Raw genomic sequence first — 12,076 nt, forward strand, 5'->3', positions numbered from 1 at the left:
CAGGAAAATATGTGTGGCAGGCATAAAATTTCCTGCCTGCATACCAAGTTTGAATAAAAGCTGTGGTTTCCACCTCCATACTGTATGTCCATTGTGGCAGATCTGGAAAACATTGGAAATGAACATGACAAGTATGTCCATAATAAGCATTCAAACTGTACCTGTTGCCTATAGGCATCACAGAAAGCAACTATCAGGATTCCATACAAACAGTATATGTAATGACACTCAAGATATGTTTAGTAAACGTTACCCATCTAATGACTGCTGCAGTCCCTCATCTGCAGACCTTGATGTCATATAGCCTCCTAGCATTACATGCAATTTTTGCTCTGGTGACTGGACATTTGTCAAATGGTAGCTGAGGAAAGTTGACAAGCTGTCTTGTTCATAAGCTATTGCGGCTCACAATGTCCTCATCACACAGCACCCGCAGCAGTCTTGTCATGTCAGCATTATATTGTGGTACATCTGACAGGTCTTGCTGAATGTCTACCTTATTCCAATCACTGGTAAAACATCAATATCCACCTAACTTCCATTTCTGGTGGAAGAAAAACAAATACTTTTATAATACTATATTTTTTAATCGGAGCAGTAATACATTATCAATATGTAACATAGCAGAGTTTCAGAGCTGTCACTCTTTGAAAGAAGGCTTTCTATATAAGTGTTCATTATTTTTGTTGTCCGACTTTTGGCTAGCTATATTATAATGTAAAACTAGTGTCCAGTTTTCTGACATGGAAGTACTATTATATGTAGTCATTAAGTTTTCTGTAGTCAACATAGTTCACACACAAAGGGGGAATGTAGTCATCATTACTGCTGTGGTCATCAAATCCAACAGTATTCCATATGTGCACCACAGCATCAATAACTACTTGGTCAATCCACTCTGAACAACTGTCAGCCCACTCTACACTGCACACAAAGGATAGGAACAGTGAATGCACACCCAAACCAGTTTGATAGTAACATGTCAATAAAGGATGAGTGTGCTCCTAAAACCATTCACTTTTCACGTTTTTGATAACTCACATGCTATTTCCCAGGTAATTTGTGAGATTTTCATCTAGACTGTTAGTGTCTTCCTCGTCCACCGTAATCGCAACCTCCTCCTCAATTATACTCCTGCTGTAAAGACAAATACACAACATACATGGCAACATAGCAAACAAAAATGATCAAATAGTGCACTGAGTGAACATTAATTGTGCATTTGTCACCATTTACTTGTTACAGTTACTTCAATCAAATTTGATTAATGACAAGATTATAACAAAGATAAATGGCAGCATCAATGTTTACATCAAAAGTTCAATAATGTTAGGTTTCATGATATATCAGCTGGGTGGCTATCAGTTTTTTTTATCTAATGAAAAAATGCAAAGGGGATTACCACTCTTTATGTAGAGTCACATCCTGACCCCAAGTCCTTTTCAGTATCTGATGGGGTAACCGCTGGTAAAGAACAGTAGTGCTTGATGGGAGTGGATGCTGATGGGCCCTCTCTTTCATAGCTAACAGTGACAGCATAGCACTATCAACTTTCCTCTTTGATAGTATTGTCAGCTCACAGTGGTATGTGGAAATTCTACACACATAGCATTTCTTTAGCATAGCATTTACAATAATACTGGAAGTGGGTAACAGTTACAGTTATCTCTCTACATCTCTCTTCTCTATATATAAAGTAAGGAATCTTTGTCTGTGTGTGTGTGTGTGTGTGTGTGTGTGTGTGTGTGTGTGTGTATGTGTGTGCAATTTTTAAAATTTTTATCAGGGGCAAACTCTTTTTTTTTAAAACCAAAACATGAAAGATATGTTAACCCTCCAAAAAAAAACATAAAATCCGTATTAATAATATCCTTTTTTATCATACATGGGAGCCATTCCTGTACCACCCCGTCACGGACAATATATACACCATCTGCGTAATAATACATGAAATAAAACATTTAAAATCAGAAATGTATTGGAAAACTTTGGTAATGGCCCTGAACTGAACTGAAAAGTTAGGGGTATTTGACACTAGAAATGAGAATTAAAAAACTATTTTCCAAAAAATCTTCTCCTAGAGGAGAATTCCATCAGACAGTCCTTGTCCTAACGAAATTGTAGAACTTATCCTCCATCTTATGTGGTTATAAATGAGCATATTATACCATGGTGCTCCCATTTTACACATTCACAGTGTGACTGAGAATACCCTGGAAAATTATTTCCTAAAAAGAGTAGGAACTGACATCCTCAAAAGCATCATGACAGTGACAGGGAGAGTCACTTCCATACATCTCTCTGGATTTCCATGTGATGGAATGTCACAGGCTGTGGTGCTTGAATGATTTCCAGCACCTCATCAAAGAGGTACAACAGGATGTCATCTCGTGCAGGCCAGAAGAACCTGTTGGCACCAGTACGGTGCATACATACCAGTACGGTCACAGACCCATTGAGTGAATGCAACCTCTGCCAAGCCATCAAAACTGGAGAGCTGCTTACAAGACATTGACATAGACATAGTCTTTGCACTCTGCACACTCATCATACATGCACATTTTGCTGGAGGTGTCACAGGTTATCATTTCGGTCAAACTCTCAAGATCTGAGGTACCTATGAGCCTCAAATGATGCAACTTCTCAACAACAAATTTGAGATTTTCATGGATCTTACACAGACAGGTGTTGCAATCAGAGAGAGTGGGATGTACAACCCAAAATGGCCAAAGCTTACAGAAAAGGGAGAGACAGAATGACAACATAACAATAACAGCAGCAATAGCCAGGGAAGGACAGCAACAGGACTACGAAGGACCGCGAAGGCTTGGCCTGCAATCCAGGGTTTCCTGCAAGATGAGAAAGCACAGAAAACTCTGGGGAAGAAGCCAAGCTAGTAACATGCACTGATGGTAGTCAGTGTCCAAGTATCCAGTATAAGCTTTAAGCCTACTCTTAAACGTAGAGAGGGTGTCTGCCCCCCGGACGAAATCTGGAAGATGGTTCCACAGGAGAGGAGCCTGATAGCTGAAGGCTCTGCTTCCCATTCTACTTTTAAAGACTGTAGGAACCACCAGTAAGCCTGCATTCTGGGAGCGCAGCGTTCTAGTGGGGTAATACGGTACTATGAGCTCTTTAAGATATGATGGTGCCTGACCATTAAGGGCTTTGTAAGTTAGGAGAAGGATTTTAAATTCTATTCTAGATTTTACAGGAAGCCAATGTAGCAAAGCTAAAATGGAAGAAATATGATCTCTTTTTCTAGTTTTTGTTAGTACACGTGCAGCTGTATTCTGGACCAGCTGGAGAGTCTTTAGAGACTTGTTAGGGCAGCCTGATAATAAGGAATTGCAATAATCCAGCCTAGAAGTAACAAATGCATGGAATAGTTTTTTCTGTATCTTTTTGGGACAGGATGTGCCGGATTTTTGCAATATTGCAATATTTAGGGCCAAGCACAATGACTTCAGTTTTATCTGAGTTTAGTAGTAGAAAATTGCAGGTCATCCAGGTCTTAATGTCCTTAACTGATTGGTTTCATCAGGCTTCATTGATAAATATAATTGGGTATCATCTGCATAACAATGACAATTTATGGAGTGTTTCCTAATTATATTACCTAACGGAAGCATATACAAGGTGAATAGTATTGGTCCGAGCACAGAGCCTTGTGGAACTCCGTGTCTAACTTTTGCCTTCATGGAGGGTTCATCATTAACATGTACAAACTGAAATCGGTCTGATAAATCGGACTTAAACCAGCTTAATGCTGTTCCTTTAATGCCAATTACATGTTCCAGTCTCTGTAAGAGGATGTGATGGTCAGTTGTCTCGAATGCAGCACTAAGATCTAACAAGACAAGTATGGAGAGAAATCCTTTGTCCGATTCAGTTAGGAGGTTGTTTGTGACTTTCACCAGTCCTGTCTCTGTGCTATGATGTGCTCTAAATCCTGACTGAAAATCCTCAAATAAACTATTGTTATGTAGAAAGTCACATAACTGACTAGCCACCACTTTCTCAAGGATTTAGGTCTATAGTTGGCTAAAATGCCTGAATCAAGAGAAGGCTTCTTAAGAGAAGATTTAATTACAGCTACTTTAAAAGACTGTGGTACATAGCCTGTTACTAAAGACAGATTGATCATATCTAGTGAAGAAGCGCTAACTAGTTAACTCATTTACTTTTGAACGAGGTGATTTGTTCTTATTTCTTATTATTAAGCACTTATATCTTTTTCTGTATTTGTCAACTCATTTTCTTTCCTTCTCCAGCAATTTTTTTAGCTTTTAAATATCTTTGTTTGATATATTTATTTTTTTAGTGACTAGTCTTTTATTCGTATTTGAGTAGTTTTCTTGTAACTATAACTCATACTCATACAATTATTCTATTCTCTACACACCCCTGCTGATGTGTTTATTGTTGTTTTAGGTGATCAGTCTCTGTGTTTGACTGATGTAAAACTAATATGCATAATAGGATCGCTCTGTGGCTGTGGTGATAGAAGGTTACAGGAAAAAGGACAATTTTTGGTGAGCATTTTTCCTTGATAATGGAAAGTGGAAAGAGCTCTGTACAAAATAGCCTTAGAGGGAGAGCAGTTAAGAAGGTTCAAGCTTTATTTGAGAGACTTGAAAATCCTCAGGGTGATGAGGACCTGGACAATTTACTGTGCTGGAAGTAGTAGTACTGGAAGAGATGTTATTTTAGACTTGTGAAAATGCTGATTCAGTGAGCAATGATGAAACCTGTAACAATCCTAATTTGATGAGTAATGAAAATATAGCTGGCGACGGTGCTGATTCGATGAATAATGATTTGGTTTCATCTCTTGCAGGTTGGGCTGTCAACTATGGCATCTCTTTGATTGCTTCATCTGCCCTTCTGGTGATACTTAAGGTGCATTTCCCCTTCCTTCCTAAAGATGGTAGAACTCTACTCAGGACCACTGCCTCTTACAGGCCACAAATGATAGCTGGGGGTCATCTCTATTACTTTGGCATATTAAATTCGCTGGTGAAGACTTCCGAAAGAATCTGGTCCAAAGTCCCTGACCAACACACTTTCAGATTGCAATTAAATTTTGATGGCATCAGACTTTTTCCTAGCAGTTCAGAACAGCTGTGGCCAATACTTTAAAGAGAGGAAGCCACTTGTAATTGCTTTGCTCTGTGGCAGATCCAAACCCCAATGTGTGAATGAGTATTTAAAAGATCTTGTAACTAAAATGCAGAGTCTGAGCAGTAGGTTCAGCACCAAGGGCAAACAGTTTTTTTCGAAGGTCAGCTCTATCATATGTGATGCAGCTGCTAGAACTAAAGTAGTTAAGACTCACTCTGGGTACTCTGGCTGTGGTAAATGTGTCCAAACTGGCCTGTATGAAGAACAGAATGACCTTTCCTGAGAATAATGCCCCATATAGGACAGACCTCTCTTTCAGACAAATGACAGATGAAGATCATCACTCTGGAGAGTCCCGTCTGGTAGATACATCGGTTGATATGGTTGGTACTTTTCCTCATGATTATAAGCATCTTGTGTGTCTTGGGATAATGTGGAGACTTTTAGATCTTTGCTTAAGTTCACGGCCATTCTGTGTTATTCTCTCATCCTGGCAGAGTCAAGTAATGTCAGATTTACTGGTTTGATTGAAGGCCTTTGTTCCTTTTGATTTTGCATGAAAACCAAGAACACTGGCTGAAAGATTGCGGTGGAAGGCCACCTAGCAGCAGCAGTTCTTGTTATATACTGATCCAGTGGTACTCCACAATGTCCTGGCTTCACCAGTGTACGGTTGTACATTTTAAGGAGTGTCCTTGTCTTGATATCAGTGGCCTCTGTCTCCTCCTTTGGCCAGCTTATTATACCAGTGGGGTATCTGATGACTGACAGGGCGTATGTGTTGATGGCTTGTACCTTGTCCTTCCCATTCAGCCAACTTTTCAGGACGTGCCTTACTTTGTGTAGGTATTTGGCTGTGGCCGACTTCTTTGCAGCCTCCTCATGGTTCCCATTTGCCTGTGGGATCCCAAGGTATTTGTAGCTGTCCTGAACATCTACAATGATGCCTCCTGGTAGTTCAACCCCCTCGGTTCTGATCAACACTCATTCCTGGCATACACTGACTGATGATTGTACCACTTCGGAACTGGTATCTGTAGCCACTCTTTGTGATGATCTGGCTGAGGGGGTTCAGGCCTATGCAGAACAACAGAGGGGATAGTATATATATATAATGTGTGTGTATAGGAAGATAAAACAAATACATGAATAAAAATATAACACTGCTGCTATCTCATGTGTTCTGCTTTCTCACGGCACTGTCAGACGAAACCCTATGACAGCAACCATTTCAGAGGTGAAAGTACTGATGGTGGAAGCTGACAATTAAGAATCTACACACTTTGTTCTTGATGGTCTTTTTATTTGCACTCCATTTACACCTTCTTGTTGTTTTTATTTTTATTTGCACTCCATTGACACTCTAAGTTCTCAAAGGCTTTTATCAGGAATGTCATTGCCAGTGAATTGGCTCACAGACCTGTCTTGATAGGATTTTGTAAATAAATTTTAAAAAAAGAAAAAAAGTTATACCTATGTTTTGCTTTTTACGTTTGCATTAGTAGCCTATAAAGGGAGTCACAAAATGCAAAAAATTGCCAAATTGGCAGTAAAAATACTTTTATTAACCACGGCTTAATAAACTACTACTTTTAATAACCTTTATTAGGAAAGATCATATAGAAATACGTAAATTGCCAATTTGACATATTAAATTGACATTTTAATGTTTTTGGATTTCTGGACTGTTTGCCTTAGGATTCAAAGTATAGACCATTTGGTAAAATTCTGGGATAATACTCATGGCTATGTTATGGTTCAGTCAAGGCTACTATAGTCTTTACTTCATTCTTCATTCACTTCCTAATGTGGGCCAGATCACAGGTGTGGTGCAGTTTAGATTAAATCCTGGGCAAAGTACAGATTTTGGTCTGTAAGCCATATGTAGGCCACATAAGGTCTTTGGTATACAGATATTACACATAAGGCCCAGGTATGGGCCAAATGAATTATTTGTATTTAGCTTACTTCTGGTACTGCTAGGGCTATGTTATGGTTCAGTTAAGGCTATTACAGACTTGGACTAGATTTAGCCCACTGTTCACTTCCAAATGTGGGCCAGATCACAGGTGTGGTGTAGTTTAGGTTAAATTCTGGGATAAGTACAGATTTTGGTCTGTCAGCCATATGTTGGTCATATGAGGGCCATAAGACCTTAACAGAACTCAGCCATACAGATATTCCATATCAGGTCCAGCTATGAGCCATATCAACTATTTGTATTTGGCTTACTCCGAGTAGAAGTTTGTTATGATTCAGTTATAGCTGTTGTACCCTTGGCCCGGATATAGCCCGTCATTCACTTCCAAATGTTGGCCACATCTTTGCTGTTTATTTGGCCCACATCCATGCCAAAGGAAATTGCTATCAGGGCTGTTACCCCTCCCAAAACACTGTAAATGGACATTTAAGAACACTAACATCCAAAACATGCTAGATGACTTTCCATGTAAACAATACCTGAAAAACAAAGAGAGCAGTAATATGGCCGCAAAAGATTTGAATCATATATTTATGAAATTGGCAAAAGAGTCCAAAATGAAGAGACCAAATCCCAAATCAAACAAAAAGCAAGCAAAAGAAAAATGGTTTGACAGTGAATGTTCCTTTTTCAGAAAGCATCTCAGAAACCTGTCAAACAAGAAACACAATGACCCTGAAAACCAAGAGTTACACCACGAACACCACACAGCCCTTAAACAATACAAGCAAATTATCAATCAAAAAGGCTAAACACGTATATACATATATGATGAATTACTCAAAATTGAAAAGGCATTAGACCAAAACTCCTTTTGGAACCTGTGTAACCTGTGAATTCAACCAAATATAAAGATACCATTGCAATACAGAATGGCAATGTTTGGAAAAACTATTTCTCAAATATATATCAAATTCCAGAACACTATGGTTTAAACACGTATCAGATGTTCACAACTGACAAATTGTAATCATTAGAAAATGTAATAAAGGACAACCAAAATGCTCTGGACATTCCAATCACAATAGAAGAGCTACAAGAAAAACTGGCTGATGTTAAAAATTGAAAGGCTTGTGGTATTGATGGTATCAGGACAGAAATGTTGAAACACAGTAGTAGTAAACTTAAAATGGCTATACTAAAATTATTAAATTTGGTATTAAAAAGTGGCATATATCCTGCAATTTGGAACAAGGGACTGATTACTCCTATTTTTAAAAACGGAGACAATCTAAATCTCATTATAGAGGTGTCTGTGTAAATTCTAAATTGGGGAAACTATTTGATAGTATATTAAATTCAAGAATACTGTCCTACCTGATTGAAAGCAACATACTAAGTAAATCCTAAATTGGCCTTATACCCAAACGGAACAATAGATCACATACTTACTCTCCATACTCTAATCCAAAAACATGACCAAAACAAAAACCATTGCATTGGAGGCAAAGTGTATGACTTAATTAAATGGAAGTACGCAGAAAATGAGTGTGCTGTAAAAATTGGACAAAAAAGAACAGAATTTTTCAAACAATGATGCGGGGTCCATCAAGGTTGCAGTATATCCCCAGCACTTTTCAACAGATACATTGACCAGTCAAAACCAATCAAAACTACTGGAGAACTCTCCAGCCCCAGGACTTGACTTGAGTCAAGGGAAGGGAAGTTAAGTGTCTTTTTTTTATGCAGATGACCTATTACTGCTATCACAAACAGAGCAAGGAATGCAAGAACATTTGAACATACTCCATGATTACTGTGAAAACTGGGCAATCAGAGTAAATCTAGATAAAACCAAAATTATGATATTTAAAAAAAGCAAGATTACAAACTAAAAAATATCAGTTTATTTTGGGAGAGACAACATTGAGTCATACAACAGAGTATACATACCTCGGCCTGACTATCACTGCTTCTGGACATTTTGTCAAGGCTGCAAGTGCACTGGCAGAAAAAGCTTGTAGAGCTTATTGCTGTATAAGAAAAGTCCTATTCCAATTAAACCCCCCAATAAAGATTTGGCTTAAAATTTTCCAAAGTGTTATTGAGCTGGTCCTTTTATAAGGAAGTGAAGTTTGGGGCCCATTCATTAAACAAGAGCACTGGGACTCAAGCCAATTTGAAAGTACATCTTGAGTTCTGTAAAAACGTACTGAGAGTCCACGGAAACTGTCCAAACCACGGGTGCAGAGCAGAGCTGAGCCAATTTCCCCTCTTAATTAAAATTAAGAAAAGAACAATCAAATTTTGGAACCACTTGATAGAGTCAGATTCAGATTCATGCCATCACAGAGCATACTTAGAACAGCAAAGCTGTCTGAAACCAGATAAAAATATCTGGAATGGAACAAATGAGGAAATCATATTCCTAAGTCAAAGTGATGCTATGGAAATAATTCCCAACTCACAAGTAAAACAAACAGACAAAGATAATAAACTGAGATATTTCAAGCAGTGGAAAACAGAAATCCAGTCAATAAATAAACGAGAATGCTATAATTCACTCAACGGAGAATTTCAACAAGCCCAATATTTAACCCAAATAAAACATCCTATAAAAAGACAAACCCTGACTAGTTATAGACTTAGTGAACATAAACTCACTATTGAAACTGGTTGCCAATGGCCAGAAAGAAAAAAGAGAATTTGTACCCACTGCAGAACTGGAGAAGTTGAGACAGAAATTCATTTTCTCACAAGTTGTCCAAAATACAAAGAAATTAAAGAAAGATTTCTTCCTCAAATTCAACCAGATCCCAGACTTTCTCATACTCCCAAAAGACAGACTGATTCAAACCCTGCTGGGAGAAGACAGAACTACAGTAGAGCTGGCAGGAGAATATGTTACTACATGTCACAAAGCAAGACATGTTTATATGTAAGATACTTTTTTACTTTTATTTTCTCTTTTCTTTTATTTCATTTTATTATTTACTATTTATATTCTATTGTTTATATGTGACTTTTTGCTTTGGCAACATGTTTGATCCACAATGTCATGCCAATAAAGCCAATTAAATTGAAATTAAAATTTAATTACTTGTCCCTCTGTAAAATTATAGCTGAACCACCAATCACAGGGCTGAAAGCAGCATTATCTTCCCAGCAACTGTAGAGTCTTAAAGGCTGACAAAAGGGGCTTCTTTCATTTAACGCCTCACATTTCAACACAAACTGAATAGGCAGGTTTGAATGGTTTATTTCCTCAGAAATGTTTTGTGAGTCCTGTCACCATACAGCATTATTTGAAAAGGAAAATGCATTTAAAATAAATACAAAATACAACCATTTGAAGTTGTATGTCCCTTTCCTACGTCAAAATAAAAACATAAATCCCTCCCCAGTGCTTAAAAAATTATTTGACATGCCATAACAGCTATGGAGATAGGTATAGAGTGGATATATAGGAATTATATCCACAGCCAAATAAATAATATACCAAATAAATAACTCACCACTATACTTTGCTGAGAAAACATTTGTTGACTAATGTTAAGTTTAAGACACACACGACATGCAGTGCATGCAGATGGGTGACAAACTAAAAGAAAAACCAACATAAAGTGTCTTATTAAGGTGTTGGGCCACCATGTGCCAGCACAACAGCTTCAATGCACCTTGGCATTTATTCTGAAAGCCTCTGAACTCTACTGGAGGGATGAACACCATTCTTCCAAAGATATTCCCTCATTTGGTGTTTTGATGATGGTGGCAGAGAGCGCTGTCTAACATATCCAAAATCTCCAAAATCTCCCATAGGTGTAAAACTGGGTTGAGATCTGGTGACTGTGAAGGCCATAGCATATGATTCACATCATTTTCATACTCATCAAACCATTCAGTGACCCCTCGTGCCCTGTGAATTGGGACATTGTTATCCTGGAAGAGACCACTCTCATCAGGATAGAAATGTTTCATCATAGGATAAAGGTGATGACTCAGAACAACTTTGTATTGATATGCAGTGACCCTTCACTCTAAGGGGACAAGAGGACCCAAGCCATGCCAGCAAAATGCCCCCCACAGTATAACAGAGCCACCAGATCCCCTCACTGTAAGGGTCAGGCATTCAGACCTATACCGGTTTTTCCTTTGTCACCCATCTGTATACATAAAAGCACATTTACACACACATTCTTTCTATAGCTAACACACAAAGATCACAGTTTAATCTTTACTAAAAATGTTTAGGTAACATGTTGAACAATAAGATACAAACATATCGTTTAACTTAAAAGTATGAGTTTTTGTTTGTTTGTTAAATTGATGGCATTAATGACGTTGAATGAAGATGTGCCATAGGACTTCCTTTTTTTGATGGGTCCTGGTTCTGAAACCATAATAATTAGATTACTTGTTTTAATTTCCATGGGCACACAATAACCTGAGGTATATATAGTAACTATTATTTGAAACACAAACACTTTTATTTTGTGGTAAAATCATCAAAGGTAAAAAATGGCTCATGTTACCCCGTTCTCCCCTATCTTGCCCAGGGACACTCCGACATGTGGACTGGAGGAGCTGGGGATCAAACCACCAATCCTCTGATTAGTGGACTTCCTCCTAAACCACAGCCATCCATATATGGTAATGTTTAACTCTAATCTAATTCTGTCATAATAATTTAATTTAATCCAAATATTTAATATTTCAAACATTAATCATTGATATAAAACACAGAATTAGTTTACAAGGCTGTACAAGTCATTAAATGTTTTTTGATAGTAAACTCTGATGTTCCTTATGGAAAACAATGGATCTGAATCATCACTTTGGAACTATTCGAGGCCACATGAGGCATGTGACCCGCTGTGTTTTTGACCCTTCGCTGTCGCAACTCTTTGCTCAAGTCCTAACACAGCTTAAGACCGGAAAATTGTTTGCTGGGAATCCCTCCGAAATACGAAGAGTCTTGTACTGTACACTTCTTTGTTAAGTGTTTTAGCTTTAGTGATGGAATATGATTTG

Source organism: Thunnus albacares, chromosome 13 (genome assembly GCF_914725855.1).
Source record: "Thunnus albacares chromosome 13, fThuAlb1.1, whole genome shotgun sequence".
Classification (NCBI taxonomy): domain Eukaryota; kingdom Metazoa; phylum Chordata; class Actinopteri; order Scombriformes; family Scombridae; genus Thunnus; species Thunnus albacares.